Raw genomic sequence first — 20537 nt, 5'->3', positions numbered from 1 at the left:
CGCAAAGCAACCCCAACTCACTAACACACCTCACCCGAAGCCCAACTTACTGACACAACCTCACCTGAAGCAAGCCCAACTCACTGACACAACTTCAAGCGAAGCAACCCCAACTCACTAACACAACCTCACCGAAGCCCAACTCACTGACACAACCTCACCCGAAGCTCAACTCTCTGACACAACCTCACCTGAAGGAAGCCAAACTCACTGACACAACCTCACGAGAAGCAAGCCCAACTCACTAACACAACTTCACGCAAAGCAACCCCAACTCACTAACACAACCTCATGCGAAGCAACCCCAACTCACTAACACAACCTCATGCAAAGCAACCCCAACTCACTAACACAACCTCATGCGAAGCAACCCCAGCTCATTGACACAACCTCACCTGAAGCAAGCCCTGACCAGCCCACCCCTGTGGGTGCACTGATATCTGTAGTAACTGACAACACCCTCCAATGGTCGCTGCCCCTTAAAACCTAGTGAAAACACATGCACAGCTGCAGAGGCACACAACTGTGTTTAGACCTTCTACAACCCCCTCCTGCCTCCCATGAATCAGTGATCTACTCTTCCTCACAGTGGCTTACACTTCCTGAGACAAACAAGCCCCACATAGTACAGCAGGACTCGTCTTAAGCACATCAGCCGGATTGTGGGTGTCCACAAAGGCATCAAACCTGTGAAGAGTCTCAGACTGAGGACCTGCACCTACACTGCACCACACACCTCCCCCCCTGTCCTACTGACTAACAGAGCACCATGTGGTAACCCTGCATTCAGAGGTGGACTCACTGACCCGGTGGCGCATATTCTAAAGTGTTCACAATTTCAATACCGGACTACACCGGTCCAATCCCTAAACAGCAGCACACAACCTCACAATTAGAAGAACCAGTGAAACGATCGACAGCCTCAGCCGGGCGCACACTGAATGTGTTTGTCGCTTCCAAAAAACTTGCAGCAACACTCTGCTCTTTGTCAAGAAGAATGAGAGGCCAAGAAGGTGACAGATGTGTGTTATAGTTTCAAGTTTAAATTTATTGGCACAGTTAGTTAAAACCATTGCAATTCAAACATACATATTTGTAGAAATACTTAGCATACTCACTGTATTAAATAGAGACTCATAAAAACATAAAATGCTTGTTTAAACTAAAACTTATCATAATGATCAATTTGTGCATGACTAAAATGTTCTCTACTGATTCCAACCTTACTCTTGGTCTTAAATTTAGGACTTTCTTACTCCCGTGCAAAACTGTGATTGTAGATGAGTAGGGCTCAGGGAATACTAAAAATGACGAACACTAAGTTATACCTGAGACTGTTTTCTGGCTGCAGCTAACCTGTTGGGTGCTTTACTAACATAAAATGATAACCCGTGCGCACTCGGCTTAGATTTTATTCTCTAGTTCTTTCTGGGCCTGTACCATAAATTTGGTCCCCCGACAAGAAAAGAGTATTGAGAGTCCGCTGAGCCAACTGATGACGGCTGGACTGCATGTTCAATATCCTAAAAATATTTTTCAGATACAATATCCTGTAACCTAGCAACACCGGGCACACACAGAAAATGTGTTCTAATGACTCCTGTCTGTATCCACACAGTCAACAGGAATGCGTTGGATCTTGTTGTCTCCATGAAGGGACCATGGGCCAGATGTATCAAAGGTTTTTACCCATTCTGTGTCTATGGGAAAAAGTGTTTGTACATATGTCCCCATATCTTTCATTTCCATCAACCCAAATCGAAAGAGCATGAACTAGTGTTCCAGCAACTGGTTGAAGGATGCTGCTAAATATTCCTGTACCCGTAAGGTTTTGTAAGATGTTGTTACAATCCTGGTGTGCTGTCTTCTTCTTCCCAATTTTTGTTTGTCAGAATTTAAAGATTTTATCTTAGTGACAGCATTTGCCTTCCGGTAAATCTCCTTTTTGCCCAGGTTCTGCTCCCAGGCTTCTGGCAGACCTAGCACTTTAAAACAGTTGTTTAAATGCTGACCACAGGTGCCTTTATTGTTGTGACCCTGTTGCTCCTCGATTTCCATCCAACATAGGTTATTTAAGGTACCAATCTCTGCTGTACGCATCCTCCAGCATAATTTGGTGAAAGCACATTTACTCTGAAATTCGTAGTTTTTCAGACCCAATTCTTGGCAGACCTGGACTGGAGATGCTGGTCGGGGGAACCGAAAAACCATTTTGTAGGCCTTTGTCTGGACTTGATTGAAAAAAACTGCCTCCTTCCCCAGCATGATTTCGGCGCCATAAGTGACAGTCGGCATTAGTCGTGCTGCCGTGACTGAAAGGAGGTGTGAATATGACGGGCAGCTCAGTTTTTGTTTTAGTATTTTGAAGCCATAGGTCAATGAAAGGGCTTTAGCTTGAGCAACAGCAAGCTGTGGCTTGAAGGTCAAGAGGCGGTCCATGGTGAATCCCAAATATTTGTATGTGGGGGCAGCCTCCACCCGGGTTCCCTTTATGAACCATGAAGAAGATTTGTACTTTATGTCTACTAGGCGGCCAACCTTAGTTTTACTCAAATTCAATTCCAGACCTTGCATTGTTATGTATGTATGAAATGCGTTGATGCTATGCTGTAGGCCGACTTGTGTTTGGCTGAGTATGACTGTCGTCTGCATACTGTAGCCATGCTATTCCTTTCTTGGGCAATATTGGCGGATGGCTGTTTACCGATGCTAGAGCCTCAGCTAGGTCGGCAAGATATAAGTTGAACAGCGTAGGAGCTAATACATTCTTGTTTTAGTCCTTTTGCCATCAATATTCTGTTGGTGAGGTAGCCACCTTCTTCGATTTTTACTTGCGCCCAAGTGCCTATGTACAAGTCCATCATTGCATTGAGAAGGCTACAGGGTAAGCCCCAACCTTTCAGTTTGTCCCATAGGTGGGTTCTTGGTACGAAATCAAACCCTGCCTTTAGATCAATAAAACATGTGAATAGCCTTTTCTTCTTAAGCCTGGCTTTGTTTCCCAACAGAGCCAGGGTTGTCAGGTTAGTGGAGGCTCCCATACCAGTTCTGAAACGTGTCTGGCATTGTGGAATTAGATGTCTGTCATGAATCCATTCTGCTAGTAGTTGCAGTAAACATGCTGAGTAGAGTTTTATTTCCACATCTATCAATGCTATTAGCCTGTAGTTTGAAGGGCTAGCGGGGTTGCCTGCTTTATATATTGGATGGATGATACTGCCTTTCCATGCGTCTGGTAGACCCGTGGTGCCCTGGGGGTCATCAAAAAGCAGCATCATATATTGTGCCCAGAATGAAGGGTCTCCTCTAAATAGGGCATTTGGCATTCCGTTCCGGCCAGCTGAGCCTTCCAGTTTTAATTTCTTTATAAGGCTTATCACCTTTTCGATGTCGATGCTCTTTAGTGTGTACTTTTGTTCATTTTGGTTTATAAGTAAATCTGTTTGCGTTGTCTCTCTGAAACCAAAGTTATCTTACTTGGGTCATTGGCTGACTGAGTGGCCTCCTCCTTCATATGGTGTACTGGGCGTGAGAACATTGTTTGTATGTGGGCTTCCCATGTGGCCGCATCAATTCCGGTGTTCATATGTCGATTTTTTTCCCCTGATTTAGTACATTTATCAGTTCCCAGAACTTTTCATTATTTTTCTGTTTGTTGGACATGAGCAGCTTGGTCCACAAATCCTCATGATACCTCCGTTTTGCCATCCAGCAATTTTTCTTGTATTTGGCTCTTAGCTCAGAGAGCCTTGTGTTGTCAGATTTCCTTCCCCAGCGTGTGTCCTTTAGGACTTCTTTTAATTCTCTAGAGACTTGATTTTTCTGATTATGCAGTGTTTTGTTAAACCATGGCTTTTCTGCTCTGCCGCTCTTAACTTTGTTTTTTGTTTCTATGACCTAAATTGGGAGACTTTTTTTGATGGAAAATGTATTCATTAAGGAATCACACAAGTGCGTCCTATCGGTCACTCGTTCTCCTAGAGGATGATTTTCTTGTTCCTGCATTCTTAGTGTTTCTTTAAGCTCATTAATTGTGCCAGCACTGCGGTACACTTCTTCCATTACTATACCGAGGCCTGGCCCCTTCCATTTAAATTTTTTTGTGTCATAAGTCACTGGGGCTGAAATTATGATATTGGCAGAGGGTAGCCGGTTCCATTCATTCTGGATCTTAATGAGTTGTGGGAAGTGATCGCTCTCAGTGCGTTCTTGGATCCTATATGCTAAAACCAATGGCAGTGCAGTTTCATTGATAAATGTAAAGTCGATGTTAGATTTTTTTGTGCAACTTAAGAAGGTTACTTGTGCGGATGAAGCATCCTCAGGAAGAGGAATCAGGCAACGCAAACACAGGGTTTCAAGCTTTGAGTTAGTGTATGTTCCATTTAGAGGTTTTGTGCTGCACTTTCTCAAATCAAGGTTGAAATCGCCAGACAGAATGAGGATTGCGTCCTTATTTTGCTTCTGCAGCATTTTTACAATGCTGATCAACGTTTCCATATTTTCTCTGTTTTGCATTTTATTAGGATGATTATATACATTGATCAGTAGTAGGGTTCTGTTGTTGCCTAATGGAGCCCAGTGTTCCAACATAGTTGGTAGCAGCCAGTCAATGCCCAGGTCGATCTGTTTGATCACCCAGTTGATTTTCGTGGAGCAGTATGTTGTAAGGCCCCCCTTGGGGTGTCCGTGACTTTGAGGTTGTTTTGCAGAGACGTCTATCCCTGAATGTCCAGAAATGTGTATTGGCTCCATGCACCATGTTTCCTGCAACATGAAGATTTCAAACTGCTTTAGGAAACTCAGTGCCAGCTTATTGGTAACCAGGTTTTTTAGAGCACAAGTGTTCCAGGAGCATATGGGGATATTGTAGGAAGTTGGCTCTGTATGTACTATTTCAAAGTAAGAAATAGCATGCACAGAGTCCAAGGGTTCCCCTTAGAGGTAAGATAGTGGCAAAAGAGATAATTCTAATGCTCTATTTTGTGGTAGTGTGGTCGAGAAGTAGGCTTATCAGAGGGTAGTGTTAAGCATTTGTTGTGCACACACAGGCAATATAAGAGGAACACACACTCAAAGACAATTCCAGGCCAACAGGTTTTTGTATAGAAAAATATATTTTCTTAGTTTATTTTAAGAACCACAGGTTCAAGATTTACAAGTAATACCTTTCATTTAAAGTATTTCACTTAGGTAACTTAAGAACTTGAATCAGAAAAATAGCATGTACAGTTTTCACAAAAATGGCAATAAGCTTTTTTTAAACTAGACACTGCAATTTTCAACAGTTCCTGGGGGAGGTAAGTATTTGTTAGTTTTGCAGGTTAGTAAACCACCTGCAGGGTTCAAAGTTGGGTCCAAGGTAGCCCACCGTTGGGGGTTCAGAGCAACCCCAAAGTTACTACACCAGCAGCTCAGGGCCGGTCAGGTGCAGAGGTCAAAGTGGTGCCCAAAACGCATAGGCTTCAATGGAGAAGGGGAAGCCCCGGTTCCAGTCTGCCAGCAGGTAAGTACCCGCGACTTCGGAGGGCAGTCCAGGGGGGTTTTGTAGGGCACTGGGGGACACACAAGTCAGCACAGAAAGTGCACCCTCAGCGGCACGGGGGCGGCCGGGTGCAGAGTGCAAACAGGCGTCGGTTTGTAATGGAGTTCAATGGGAGACCAAGGGGTCTCTTCAGCGATGCAGGCAGGCAAGGGGGGGGCTCCTCGGGGTAGCCGCCACCTGGGCAAGGGAGAGGGCCACCTGGGGAACGCTTCTGCACTGGAGGTCGGATCCTTCAGGTCCTGGGGGCTGCGGGTGCAGTGTCTTTACCAGGCGTCGGGTTCTTAGAAGCAGGCAGTTGCGGTCAGGGGGAGCCTCTGGATTCCCTCTGCAGGCGTCGCTGGGGGGGCTGAGGGGGGTCAACTCTGGCTACTCACAGGGTCGTAGTCGCCGGGGAGTCCTCCCTGTAGTGTTGTTTCTCCGCAGGTCGAGCCGGGGGTCTCGGGTGCAGACTGCAAAGTCTCATGCTTCCGGCGAGAAAAGTGTTGTCTTTATTGCAAAGATGTTTCTTCTTTGGAGCAGAGCCGCTGTCCTAGGGAGTTCTTGGTCCTTTTAGATGCAGGGTAGTCCTCTGAGGGTCCAGAGGTCGCTGGACCCTGTGGAACGCGTCGCTGTTGCAGTTTTTCTTGAAGTGGGGAGACAGGCCGGTAGGGCTGGGGCCAAAGCAGTTGGTGTCTCCGTCTTCTCTGCAGGGCTTTCAGGCCAGCAGTCCTTCTTCGTCTTCAGGTTGCAGGAATCTATCTTGCTAGGTTCTGGGAGCCCCTAAATACTCAATTTAGGGGTGTGTTTAGGTCTGGGGGGTTAGTAGCCAATGGCTACTAGCCCTGAGGGTGGCTACACCCTCTTTGTGCCTCCTCCCTGAGGGGAGGGGGGCACATCCCTAATCCTATTGGGGGAATCCTCCATCTGCAAGATGGAGGATTTCTAAAAGTCAGAGTCACCTCAGCTCAGGACACCTTAGGGGCTGCCCTGACTGGCCAGTGACTCCTCCTTGTTTTTCTCATTATCTCCTCCGGCCTTGCTGCCAAAAGTGGGGCCGTGGCCGGAGGGGGCTGGCAACTCCACTAGCTGGAGTGCCCTGGGGTGCTGTAACAAAGGGGGTGAGCCTTTGAGGCTCACCGCCAGGTGTTACAGTTCCTGCAGGGGGAGGTGAGAAGCACCTCCACCCAGTACAGGCTTTGTTACTAGCCACAGAGTGACAAAGGCACTCTCCCCATGTGGCCAGCAACATGTCTGGTGTGTGGCAGGCTGGTAAAACTAGTCAGCCCACACTGGAAGTCGGGTATGTTTTCAGGGGGCATCTCTAAGATGCCCTCTGGGGTGTATTTCACAATAAAATGTACACTGGCATCAGTGTGCATTTATTATGCTGAGAAGTTTGATACCAAACTTCCCAGTTTCCAGTGTAGCCATTATGGTGCTGGGGTGTTCGTGTAAGACAGACTCCCAGACCATATACTCTTATGGCTACCCTGCACTTACAATGTCCAAGGTTTTGCTTAGACACTGTAGGGGCATAGTGCTCATGCACCTATGCCCTCACCTATGGTATAGTGCACCCTGCCTTAGGGCTGTAAGGCTTGCCAGAGGGGTGACTTACCTATGCCATAGATAGTGTGAGGTTATCATGGCACCCTGAGTCATTTTCTCCCCACCAGCACACACAAGCTGGCAAGCAGTGTGTCTGTGCTGAGTGAGGGGCCTCCAGGGTGGCATAAGACATGCTGCAGCCCTTAGAGACCTTCCCTGGCACCAGGGCCCTTGGTACCAGGGGTACCAGTTACAAGGGACTTACCTGGATGCCAGGGTGTGCCAATTGTGGAAACAAAGGTACAGGTTAGGGAAAGAACAGTGGTGCTGGGGCCTGGTTAGCAGGCCTCAGCACACTTTCAAATCATAACTTGGCATCAGCAAAGGCAAAAAGTCAGGGGGTAACCATGCCAAGGAGGCATTTCCTTACAGATTTTTTCTGAGTTTTCATCAGGACCAGTTATGATTGTTGTCGTTTAAAATTTGCCTTCCAGCCTGTTTGACTGTCGAGGGCATACCGATGAAGAACTGTTGGTGCGTGCCGTTATGAAGCATGCTATGATGCTTTACTATAGCCTTAGATCCCGCCGTAGCGGGCTCTACCGGCTATTAAAGGCCCGCTCGGCTCGGGCATTTAACAAGGGAGAGGGACTTTAATAGCCGGTAGAGCCCGCTACGGCGGGTTCTAAGGCTATTAGAACATTCTGCCACACAGGGCAGAATGTTCCATTAAAAAAAAAAAAAATGTTCACGGAGCCAGAGGGGATTAATATCCCTTCTGGCTCCATGAGGCTTTGTTCACAGCTGTTGCTGTGAACAAAGCAAACATTGGAATGTTGGCGCTGCGGGCTTTTACCGGCCAGTAAAAGCCTGCAGCACTCCATTGTTTTCAATGGAGCCCCCAGCATTCCAATGTTCTAATATTGTCAAATGTTCCCGATTACTTGGGGAGGTTTCTACTTCCACGGCCCCTTTTAAAATTGATCTGCCCTTCTTTTGTTGCGGTATTAAAAGATTAGTATGTCCGGGCGGTTCTAATTTTTGCAGGACGATGCCCCATGAGCTGAACGTACCTTGATATTCTAGATCTGTTAGGTGACAGATGTGTGTTATAATATTGTAACACCACACCACACATACACAGCACACACAACACAAAGCAACAGAAGGTAACATAACAACATATGATAACAGATATGTTGGTTCACTTAAATGCTTAAGTAGGTTTAGATCATAAGCATGTTAAAAGTGCCTTTGAATATACAATATACAATTGTTCACTTCCACCCCCCTGGGTATCTGAGTACCTCTGGGTCTTGATCCCAACGCTTGATTTTTTGTCTTAAATGTTCAGAGGTGACAAGTTAAAACCATCTGCTCTGTATATGCGAAGATCCTGGAGGGGGCTGAGCAGAATGTGTCAGGAAGGAGAGTAATGCAGAGCGAGGCATGCAATGTAAAAAGACAGGGAGAAACAGAGCCTCAAATGAAAATGTTATTGCACCCAAAGGGTCCTCTCCAGATGGTCTCACTCCTCCAGTCTTAAGGGTGAAGAGCGTTGTATACGTGTTTGTGGTCAGTCATTGTTTAGTCGCTTGAGTGTTTGTGGTCAGTCACGTGAACTAACTCAACGCACCAGTATTATATGCGAAAATAAATCTGAGGGACATTCTAAGAAATCTGCAGAAAGGAAAAGGCCAAAATGCAAAATACATATATACATCTCATGAAGTACCACGCACTGTGTTTATGTACAGAGATCCATAATGTTTGGTTTGAACCCTTCTTGGTAAAAATAGGTTCTCTGGTCTCACATAAATGCTTCGCATAATGTGTGCATTACCGCAGAAATATTTCTGCTGAATCACATATTTTATCAATAATGACAGGGCTGTAGAATTTCACTAAATAAAAAGGATTAAGGACTCTTTTCCGTGTGAAACAGTAGAGATCCCAGTGGAAAAGTAGTAGGCCTGTAACTCTGTGGTCCAAGGTTCGAAGTCGTCCTCTGCTAGTCATTTTGACTTCCAGCACCATATTTTCATTTAACAGTTCATGATTTGTTCTGTATTATCTTCCGCTGAAGGAAAACGTAATATTTTATTTTCCACTCCACAAGTGGAAAGAATGATGCATCATATGCGGCTATAGACTTATACGACAGCGCCATCTACTGTCTATCAATTGAAGTATCCAACGCATTGTTTAGATAATAACTAGCAATGTGGGGTGAGGTAAGGCTGCTACTTCCTGTTAATGTAATACAGAATTGTGGCATAGCATTATTTTTGTTGCTCAATGCAGCTAAAACACTTGCATTTTTCCCAAAGGGTACATTATAAATGATGCGAAGCTTCTAAGTACACATTAGAAGCAGGTTTCCAGGTAATCTATGAGAGCTTGGTCCACATTTATGTTTATATAAAACAAGAGTTTTTAAATGCAATTATTTTTTTAATTGAGAAATTAGGGTAAATTCATGGGAGTCAATTTTGGAGTTTAAAAGAACAACTTTTTGACCCCGACGTGATTTGAACACGCAACCTTCTGATCTGGAGTCAGACGCGCTACCGTTGCGCCACGAGGTCTACTGTTCTGTTCAACAGGATGACTTACAAGTAAGCAAAATGATTTCTTGCTCGTCAAACTTTCCAGAGTAATTAACGAGATTAAAGTACATGAAGCTATTCTACAGGCCTGGCACTAGGTCACTCTAAAGTAAACATTTACAGTCCATTCAATAACACCGACCATCCATGCGATATGTATTACTACATTTTCATGACACCCTTGTACTTGCTTTGTTGCTGGCGCTGCTAATTTATAGTCCTGTCAAGTGTGACATAGACTATGAAAAACACATTTCTTGTATCATCAGGAGCGAAAGATCAGACATTTGTAACACAAGTCAGCCGAGATCCCATAAACTCAGCAAACAGAGTTTTTTGTTAATATGCCACTCTCCTCGAGGGCACAGAGTCAGAACTCTGCCTCCTTGGCCACAATTGTTAGTAGCTTTGCTTTGGTGGGCGCACTGTTACTGGGTGAATGGGAGAGTCACGCATGAGTCCAAGTGGAGAGATGATTTTGGAGTGAACTGTGCCAGTGGACATCACTCAAGTGTGTCACGGAGAATACTCAAATAGCGACAGAAAATGCTGCCCGCCCCGAAATATCCTTGCACAGGGATACCTTGTTGAAGTTGTTACTCGCGCTAGGAAATTCTCCTCCTTAACTTTTCAGTTAATTTCAAGTATTTTCTATCCTTTGAAGGGTGTGGCCCCAGGAACATCACAATGGTATCTATCAACAGTGCAGCAGGTGCAGTGGCACTGAGGTTGTTGAATTTGAGCGGACCACTACATCCCAATTAGGCTTTTTGCTACTTAACCAGAGGACATGGATGCATTTCCCTTGCTTGCATGAGGGCACCATGTACCCTCACTGCACCACTGGCCAAGATATCCATTGCAAAGGTTTGTACTAATGTTTAAGTCAGGCAAGGAAGGAGTGCACATGACCTAGATTTTGATAGATGATATCACAATTAATAAAAATAAGTTAGATGACTATGACTAGTGGGAGAAAAATGTGAAACAGAAATCTATAGAAAAAAAATCACTGGCAGATTGAACTTGCCACTTTTCACGACTGTATTCCACTTGTTGGATTTAGTGGAATTTTGGAGCTATTGCACATTTTGTGCTCTTTCAAACCCCCACTGTGAACCACCACGAAACACCATGAACCACCAACTGCAAACTATTAATCAGAACAAGCATTTGCAATTCTATAGGTCTTGCATTTTCTTGAGTTTGAGCTATTGGCATTGTAAATTCATAACTGGACTTTCCTTGCCTAAACGTCTGAACAGAAATTGGGAAATCAGGCTGGAAAAGTATTTTCTTTTTGTTTTAACAGAATGAAACATCTTGAAAGCCTAATTGCCTTCCATTTCAACAAAGCTCGAATGAAGTTAACAATAGCAGAGCAGCCTGAGAAGATTTTTTTTCCCCCAATAAAGGAGGTAAGAAATGCCCTATGTGCTATGTCGTGAGAGCTGGCAGGGAGGGGTCCTTGAGAAAGAGACTCAAGATGCATGTGAGGCTAAGCAAGATTCACATTATTGCTTCTAGGTTTAGCTACATTGTACCAGAAAGGGCATATTGTGGCTTTCGTGAACAGTGAGCTAAACAATGGTGTGTTTCTTTTTTAAAATAAGCGTATTTTAGGACCCGGAGGTAAACGAGGACAGCACTGGAATAAAGCCAAAACAAATGTCAGCGAAATGGGAGGAGGTGGGAGGAATGAAATGCTGCAACAAAACGCAGGTCGCTACCAGCCTAAAACGCCCACAGTGAAAAGGGAGTACCAAAGAAATAACAAAAATAGTCAGTCCCAGCAACAGATAAAGAAACCAAAGTGGATCAGTACAGTAGTTGGTCACTGCTCTGAAACAGTACAAGGAGTGAGAAAAAGGCAGAACTGACCACTAGCGATTTTTAAAGGACACTGCAACCAACAAATGAAATTGCTTTAAGCCATAAGAAGTATTCTAAAAGTGGACACGAGGCCGATGGCTTACGCTCGACCAAAAAATGGCACAAAAATGGCAAAAAAAGGGGGGGTGGCCTGACGCAGAAGAATGTGGCAGCTAAGCCTGGTCCTGGTGTGCCGTCTCCCTGATGCCATAAACCCTTCAGTTCTTCAGAGCTGAGATTCCCCACTGAGGCCCAAAGCATGAGGATAAGCCTTCAGATCGTGTAGAAGCAAAAACTGAAGCCTGTAGGAGGCTGGACTGGCTTGTAGTGAGTACCAAGGGGTACTTGCACCTTGCACCAGGCCCAGTTATCCCTTATTAGTGTATAGGGTGTCTAGCAGCTTAGGCTGATAGATAATGGTAGCTTAGCAGAGCAGCTTAGGCTGAACTAGGAGACGTGTGAAGCTACTACAGTACCACTTAGTGTCATATGCACAATATCATAAGAAAACACAATACACAGTTATACTAAAAATAAAGGTACTTTATTTTTATGACAATATGCCAAAGTATCTTAGAGTGTACCCTCAGTGAGAGGATAGGAAATATACACAAGATATATATACACAATAGCAAAAATATGCAGTATAGTCTTAGAAAACAGTGCAAACAATGTATAGTTACAATAGGATGCAATGGGGAAACATAGGGATAGGGGCAACACAAACCATATACTCCAAAAGTGGAATGCGAACCACGAATGGACCCCAAACCTATGTGACCTTGTAGAGGGTCGCTGGGACTATTAGAAAATAGTGAGAGTTAGAAAAATAACCCTCCCCAAGACCCTGAAAAGTGAGTGCAAAGTGCACTAAAGTTCCCCTAAGGACAAAAGAGTCGTGTTAGAGGAATAATGCAGGAAAGACACAAACCAGCAATGCAACAACTGTGGATTTCCAATCTAGGGTACCTGTGGAACAAGGGGACCAAGTCCAAAAGTCACAAGCAAGTCGGAGATGGGCAGATGCCCAGGAAATGCCAGCTGCGGGTGCAAAGAAGCTTCGACTGGACAGAAGAAGCTGAGGTTTCTGCAGGAACGAAAAGGGCTAGAGACTTCCCCTTTAGTGGACGGAACCCGTCTTGCCTTGTAGAGTCGTGCAGAAGTGTTTTCCCGCCGGAAGGACGCCAACAAGCCTTGCTACACGCAAATCGTGCGTTTGGCGTTTTTGGACGCTGCTGGGGCCCAGGAGGGACCAGGAGGTCGCAAATTGGACCTGCAGAGACAGGGGACGTCGAGCAAGACAAAGAGCCCTCACTGAAGCAGGTAGCACCCGGAGAAGTGCCAGAAACAGGCACTACGAGGATGCGTGAAACAGTGCTCACCGAAGTTGCACAAAGGAGTCCCACGTCGCCGGAGACCAACTTAGAAAGCCGTGCAATGCAGGTTAGAGTGCCGTGGACCCAGGCTTGGCTGTGCACAAAGGATTTCCGCCGGAAGTGCACAGGGGCCGGAATAGCTGCAAAGTCCCGGTTCCCAGCAATGCAGCCCAGCGAGGTGAGGCAAGGACTTACCTCCACCAAACTTGGGCTGAAGAGTCACTGGACTGTGGGGGTCACTTGGACAGCGTCGCTGGATTCGAGGGACCTCGCTCGTCGTGCTGAGAGGAGACCCAAGGGACTGGTAATGCAGCTTTTTGGTGCCTGCGGTTGCAGGGGGAAGATTCCGTCGACCCACGGGAGATTTCTTCGGAGCTTCTGGTGCAGAGAGGAGGCAGGCTACCCCCACAGCATGCACAAGCAGGAAAACAGTCGAGAAGGCGGCAGGATCAGCGTTACAGAGTTGCAGTAGTCGTCTTTGCTACTATGTTGCAGGTTTGCAGGCTTCCAGCGCAGTCAGCGGTCGTTTCCTTATCAGAAGGTGAAGAGAGAGATGCAGAGGAACTCGGCTGAGCTCATGCATTCGTTATCTAAAGTTTCCCCAGAGACAGAGACCCTAAATAGCCAGAAAAGAGGGTTTGGCTACCTAGGAGAGAGGAAAGGCTACTAACACCTGAAGGAGCCTATCAGCAGGAGTCTCTGACGTCACCTGGTGGCACTGGCCACTCAGAGCAGTCCAGTGTGCCAGCAGCACCTCTGTTTCCAAGATGGCAGAGGTCTGGAGCACACTGGAGGAGCTCTGGACACCTCCCAGGGGAGGTGCAGGTCAGGGGAGTGGTCACTCCCCTTTCCTTTGTCCAGTTTCGCGCCAGAGCAGGGGCTAAGGGGTCCCTGAACCGGTGTAGACTGGCTTATGCAGAATTGGGCACATCTGTGCCCAACAAAGCATTTCCAGAGGCTGGGGGAGGCTACTCCTCCCCTGCCTTCACACCATTTTCCAAAGGGAGAGGGTGTCACACCCTCTCTCAGAGGAAGTTCTTTGTTCTGCCATCCTGGGCCAGGCCTGGCTGGACCCCAGGAGGGCAGCTGCCTGTCTGAGGGGTTGGCAGCAGCAGCAGCTGCAGAGAAACCCCAGGAAGGGCAGTCTGGCAGTACCAGGGTCTGTGCTACAGACCACTGGGATCATGGAATTGTACCAACAATGCCAGGATGGCATAGAGGGGGCAATTCCATGATCATAGACATGTTACATGGCCATATTCGGAGTTACCATGGTGAAGCTACATATAGGTAGTGACCTATATGTAGTGCACGCGTGTAATGGTGTCCCCGCACTCACAAAGTTCAGTGAATTGGCTCTGAACAATGTGGGGGCACCTTGGCTAGTGCCAGGGTGCCCTCACACTAAGTAACTTTGCACCTAACCTTTACCAGGTAAAGGTTAGACATATAGGTGACTTATAAGTTACTTAAGTGCAGTGTAAAATGGCTGTGAAATTACGTGGACGTTATTTCACTCAGGCTGCAGTGCCAGGCCTGTGTAAGAATTGTCAGAGCTCCCTATGGGTGGCAAAAGAAATGCTGCAGCCCATAGGGATCTCCTGGAACCCCAATACCCTGGGTACTTCAGTACCATATACTAGGGAATTATAAGGGTGTTCCAGTAAGCCAATGTAAATTGGTAAAAATGGTCACTAGCCTGTCAGTGACAATTTGGAAAGAAATGAGAGTGCATAACCACTGAGGTTCTGATTAGCAGAGCCTCAGTGAGACAGTTAGTCACTACACAGGAAACACATTCAGGCACACTTATGAGCACTGGGGCCCTGGGTTACCAGGGTCCCAGTGACACATACAACTAAAACAACATATATACAGTGAAAAATGGGGGTAACATGCCAGGCAAGATGGTACTTTCCTACAAAGCCCTACAGAGTCTCACTGTACACTATTGAGCCTTACACCCTGCCCGACAGCCAGGCGCCCGCCACCATGACCGCTCTCGTCTGCTCAATATGGCTTGGACTGAACCCCAAGATGTAACACAATTGCGTGGCTCATTAGTGCATAAAAGTCGCTGTCTCATCTCTACATACACCTGACACAAAAATGAGTGCCTCCACTGTATATTTTGCCTAGCACGATATGAGTGCTCTCATCTTAACAAACCACCTTTTGCCATATGATTCGCACCAAAGGCCGACCATAAATGAGCTTTTAGCCCTGAGCTGCTGGTGTGGTAACTTTGGGGTTGCCTTGAACCCCCATCGGTGAGCTGCCTATGCCCCAGGACTGAGACTTGTAAGTGTTTTACTTACCTCCTAATCTAACGTTTAATTACCTCCCCCAGGAAATGTTGATTTTTGCACTGTGTCTACTTTGAAAATAGCTTATTGCAATTTTTACAAAGGCTGTACATGATATTGTTTTCATTCAAAGTTCCTAAAGTATCTAAGTGAAGTACCTTGCATTTAAAGTGTTTAATGTAAATCTTGAACCTGTGGTTCTTAAAATAAACTAAGAAAATATATTTTTCCAATATAAAAACCTATTGGCCTGGAGTAAGTCTTTGAGTGTGTGTTCCTCATTAATTGCCGGTGTGTGTACAACAAATGCTTAACACGACCCTCTGATAAGCTTACTGCTCAGCATTTTTGCTACACTCAGCGGCTGCTCTGAAATCTTGCGAGTCGCGTAGGTCCATTGGTGTATAAGCGGCTTCAGAGTTTACACCTGCCGGCTGTGCGACGACTGCCTCTGGATCAGGGTCCTCCTGAAAGCCCATATCTTCATAGACTTGTGAATTCGGTGGTGCAATACAGTTTTCATCATCTTCACTGTCGATGAAGTTGATTGAATCATTTAATTAGTCTTTCGAGGCTTCGCGGCCGTCGCCTTCAACCTTAATAGGGGATTTCAGTTGCGGCAAATCCTAGAGGCTGAGCTTTTCAAGCCGCTCGCAAACTTCCTTTTGAAAATCGGTAACGTTGGAACCCCCATCTGTAGGGGCAGCCAGCTGTGCATTCTCATCCACACCAGAGGTGTTAGGGACCGATAATATCTATTGATAGTGTTCTGGGCACCTGAGGAGGCGGCTTTTCTGGTGAGCGGACTGTATCTCTTCATAATGCCTTGACAACCTATTTCAGAAATGGTTCTCGGTTTGGCGTGCTGCTCTGGCCGGCTCCTTATATGTATTCAATGGTTCAAAAAGGGCGTACGCCTCTACAACATAGCGGTCACATGCTCACCTTGACGGCTCTGATACGTTGAGGGGTTACACGTAACAGTAACCATATGTCATGACCTTTGCAGCATTTGCCCAGCCCCTCTTTTTGGATTAGTTGGTAGGGTGGAGGTTTGTCATTACAACCCCAATGCTCTGCCCTGCGAGGTGGCCCCCCAGGCAGCCACTCGGTCCTGAATGTCTGACATGTCCACACTTGTCCTCTTAGGCCATGAAGCATGCCGCACACCTGCACAGCCGCCATTTCACACAGTCCATAGACCTACACACAAGGGACAGCATCAGGGCACGTGACTAACACAGCATCACATCATGTCACAACCCACGTGACTCACCTACGTCATTACTTACGTCATCACGGGGCAGGGTACCCACGTCATTGCCTACGTGATCACGGGGCGGGCACCTGTCAAAAAGTTTGATGGAAGGTATCCCCTTATACAACTGAGGGGCAACTTCCTGAGACAGTCAGATTGTCCTCGCATTCGGTAGAAATGTAGTGAACTATAGAAGTTTCATATTTAATAATCCAACCACCTCTACTAAAGAAAGCGGCCAGAGCTCTGATTTGACAACCGGTCTTTTGTGTTATTCATGTGTCAGATTCTCTGAGTTTCTAAAGCAATTTCACCTTAAATAAGAAGATTAATCCGTTCAGCTTTGCTGCCCTCTGACAACGAAGACTGAAAGGACAGGGTTTTAGCTATCAGTATCTTTGCAGCACTGTTATGTTTCAATGGCACCGGTGATACCAGCCACAAGGTTTGCACTGTCACCCCTAAAGTCTTTAGTCATTGAGGGTCACCTGACATAAGCTTTCAAGGTAAGTCGAACAATTAAATTTATATTTTTGTTAACAGCATTTTCTCACCAAGCCTGAGCGAAGTTTTATTACACCAGCAAGATCTGCGAATTTCACACCATGCAATACTCACAGAACTTCATGAATTTCATCAGTGAGAAATTAATTTCTCACATTTTTTTTTTTTTTTTTACAAATGAGAGACAGCAAACTACTCCCCTCGCTAATCTCACAGTCGTTTAAGCACAATAAATCCACTATACCTCACAGCATTATAACACATTTCTGTGAAACAATGTTTTTCTGTTTCACACAGTTGTAGTTTTTACCAGCTGAGCCAACTGTCCGGACTACTGCAAAGAACCGACCTTGGTCTAACATTCGGGGCAATAAACCAGGGCCTCTTTCAGAAAGGGTTAATCTCCCGTTTTGTGAATGATTTCTTAACAAGTAGAAAGTGCAGGATTGGCCGCTGCAGACCCCGGAAAATCCCCAGTGGGTTGAGGGTCTGGAGATGCTACTAGCGCTGAAAGGACTGAGGGATTCACTGTCCTACCGAACAGCAAAACAGAACTGAGGCACTGACTTACAGTTCCCACGTCATCATGTACAGGATGTGCAGCTGCAAACACGTACTAGTTCTTGCTATGGAGCCAGAGCTCGAAGTACTGGAGTAATTCACGATTCTGTTCAGAAGTGGCTGCACATACGTTCACCCGGTGTGTCAGCTGCCGGTGCAGCCCTGCAGGAGGAGATCCAGAACATAAACCTGTGGGTGGAAATGCGTCCGAGTCGCTCCGGCCTCTCCGTGATATCATTCCTCGTGGTTTCCTTAGTTCTGTATCCTTGTGAGTCAATGTCAGTCGTGAGACAGACTAAATGATTTACTATCAAAGTGAAACTCACACAGTAATAATGAAATTATATTATTGCACAAAAATATATACTGCGTTGGCCGGGAATCGAACCCGGGTCAACTGCTTGGAAGGCAGCTATGCTCACCACTATACCACCAACGCTTGCTACTATTGTAGGAGCTGCTTTCCCTCTGAGAAATAACACAAGCCCGCCGATATCTTCACAGAAGAGTTATTCTGCAGCTAAGGCGAGCATTCCCGCACAGACTTTTCACTCCACTCACCCGTCTAAGAGCCCCCAGATAGTCCAGTTTTAACAGCCCCTCCGCGGGACTGAGCACCAATAACTGAAGCCATCAATTCTACTCAGACAGAAACCAGCAGCATCACCCAAACTCCGCAATTTAATCGTATGCTGACTTCCCTCCGGTCCTAGCAGTAGGTTAGCCTTAGTATTATGGGCGCCAGGGTCAGAATGGACATGAGCCCCAGAAACCACTGGTCCTCGGTGCCACTCTACCTGCTGCACGCCCTGTGGCCTAGAACAGTGAATTCGACCTGTCGAGGGGCGGTAAACCAACCTGCAGGGGGAGATCCGTGGTGTCAATCAAGGGTTATCCAGCTCCAGACAATCTGTTTTAAGGAAAGCGATGGTGCCCCCTCCCCATTTCCCCACCCACACACGCCACCCAACCTCACCATTATTTCAAGAATCTCTACATTGTCACTAGAAAGAAGCCCGGCACAGAAGAGAAGCTTTCAGAGCTGCCGGGAGAGGGTTGAACCTTCAGTTTACAGAAGCCGAATAGTCCACCAGACTCACCGCTGCATTAAAGGGACCTCACGGGCCTCTCGGAGGTAGAATGTACCAAGAATCCACCCGAGGTCCCTGGGGTCCGCACATCGACTTCACGCGCTGGAAAGAACAAGATGGGACCTGTGCTGGGGGGCTACAGGCGGGGGAGAACCACCTCATTCTATGGGGCATCCTTTAATACACCCCGTCTGGCCAGGGGTTCCTGGGGTGATGGAACATCATCCCAGAGACCCCCCCATATCTTGTCTGAATGCTGAATAAACACGCGGGGAAACTTGCGGGAAAATGCGCTCTTATCACTGGCCGGTCAGACCCTACTAGCTGGCTGCTGACCGGGGCATCCATTCCAGGTTTTCCCGGGTCAGTGCGTGATGTGCTGCTCCAGTCCAAGTTTTTAGTTTGAATTCTGGGAGTTTTAGTTTTATTTATTCCATTATAAAACAGGACTACAAGTCCAGAATTCAAAGTAAAAAAAACTCGGATTGGAGCAACACATAAAGAATGGACCTGGGAAACTTGGCAGCTATGCTGGTGCCACCCTGGAGGGTTGGTACCACAGAGTGTGGCATGTTCTAGGGGTGGAAAACCTCACACATTCTGATACGGGTCCGGATGCCGTATCCCACTGGTGGGGGCCCTGCTCCTGACGTTAGTTTACAAAAGACCACACGGGCCTTACATGCCCAAGAGCACACGAGTGGTACTACTGCAGCCTGGGGCAGGAAGGAGAGATGGACTACAGGGAAAGGCGCTGCTGAGCTTCAGTCCTTCCGGTTTCACCATCACGAACGGGTCAGTTTTTGAGAAAACACATTAAAGTGGGGAACGGGAGAGACAGAGTGTTTCTCTTCATGTCTGGAAACGTGTAAATGTTATTCTTAAAAAGAAATCAATAAGGGGACCAATCACAGCAACAAAAACGAAACGCCGCATCAATGCATCGAAGCAAGGTAGTCAAACGACAATTGCTGAACCCTGCAAGCTCCGCATGCCATGATTCACCATGGTATCCAACCGAACCCCCCCCCGCCCACAGCGCCCAGCTCACTGACACAACTTCATCTGAAGCAAGGTTAACCCACTGACAAAACCTCACCTGAAGCCCAACTCACTGACACAACCTCACGCAAAGCAACCCCAACTCACTAACACACCTCACCCGAAGCCCAACTTACTGACACAACCTCACCTGAAGCAAGCCCAACTCACTGACACAACTTCAAGCGAAGCAACCCCAACTCACTAACACAACCTCACCGAAGCCCAACTCACTGACACAACCTCACCCGAAGCTCAACTCTCTGACACAACCTCACCTGAAGGAAGCCAAACTCACTGACACAACCTCACGAGAAGCAAGCCCAACTCACTAACACAACTTCACGCAAAGCAACCCCAACTCACTAACACAACCTCATGCGAAGCAACCCCAACTCACTAACACAACCTCATGCAAAGCAACCCCAACTCACTAACACAACCTCATGCGAAGCAACCCCAGCTCATTGACACAACCTCACCTGAAGCAAGCCCTGACCAGCCCACCCCTGTGGGTGCACTGATATCTGTAGTAACTGACAACACCCTCCAATGGTCGCTGCCCCTTAAAACCTAGTGAAAACACATGCACAGCTGCAGAGGCACACAACTGTGTTTAGACCTTCTACAACCCCCTCCTGCCTCCCATGAATCAGTGATCTACTCTTCCTCACAGTGGCTTACACTTCCTGAGACAAACAAGCCCCACATAGTACAGCAGGACTCGTCTTAAGCACATCAGCCGGATTGTGGGTGTCCACAAAGGCATCAAACCTGTGAAGAGTCTCAGACTGAGGACCTGCACCTACACTGCACCACACACCTCCCCCCCTGTCCTACTGACTAA

General features: G+C 46.7%; 2 non-coding genes across 2 annotated transcripts; both read right to left on the bottom strand.

Annotated features, from left to right (window-relative positions):
* Window positions 1–9588: 9588 nt before the first annotated feature.
* Window positions 9589–9660, bottom strand: TRNAW-CCA (transfer RNA tryptophan (anticodon CCA)). The gene has a single exon. It is a non-coding gene; the product is annotated as a tRNA-Trp (tRNA).
* Window positions 9661–17925: 8265 nt separating this feature from the next.
* Window positions 17926–17997, bottom strand: TRNAG-UCC (transfer RNA glycine (anticodon UCC)). Its single transcript has one exon. It is a non-coding gene; the product is annotated as a tRNA-Gly (tRNA).
* Window positions 17998–20537: the final 2540 nt, after the last annotated feature.

This window comes from Pleurodeles waltl, chromosome 12 (assembly GCF_031143425.1).
Source record: "Pleurodeles waltl isolate 20211129_DDA chromosome 12, aPleWal1.hap1.20221129, whole genome shotgun sequence".
Classification (NCBI taxonomy): domain Eukaryota; kingdom Metazoa; phylum Chordata; class Amphibia; order Caudata; family Salamandridae; genus Pleurodeles; species Pleurodeles waltl.
This window is presented reverse-complemented; position numbering and strand designations above follow the sequence as displayed.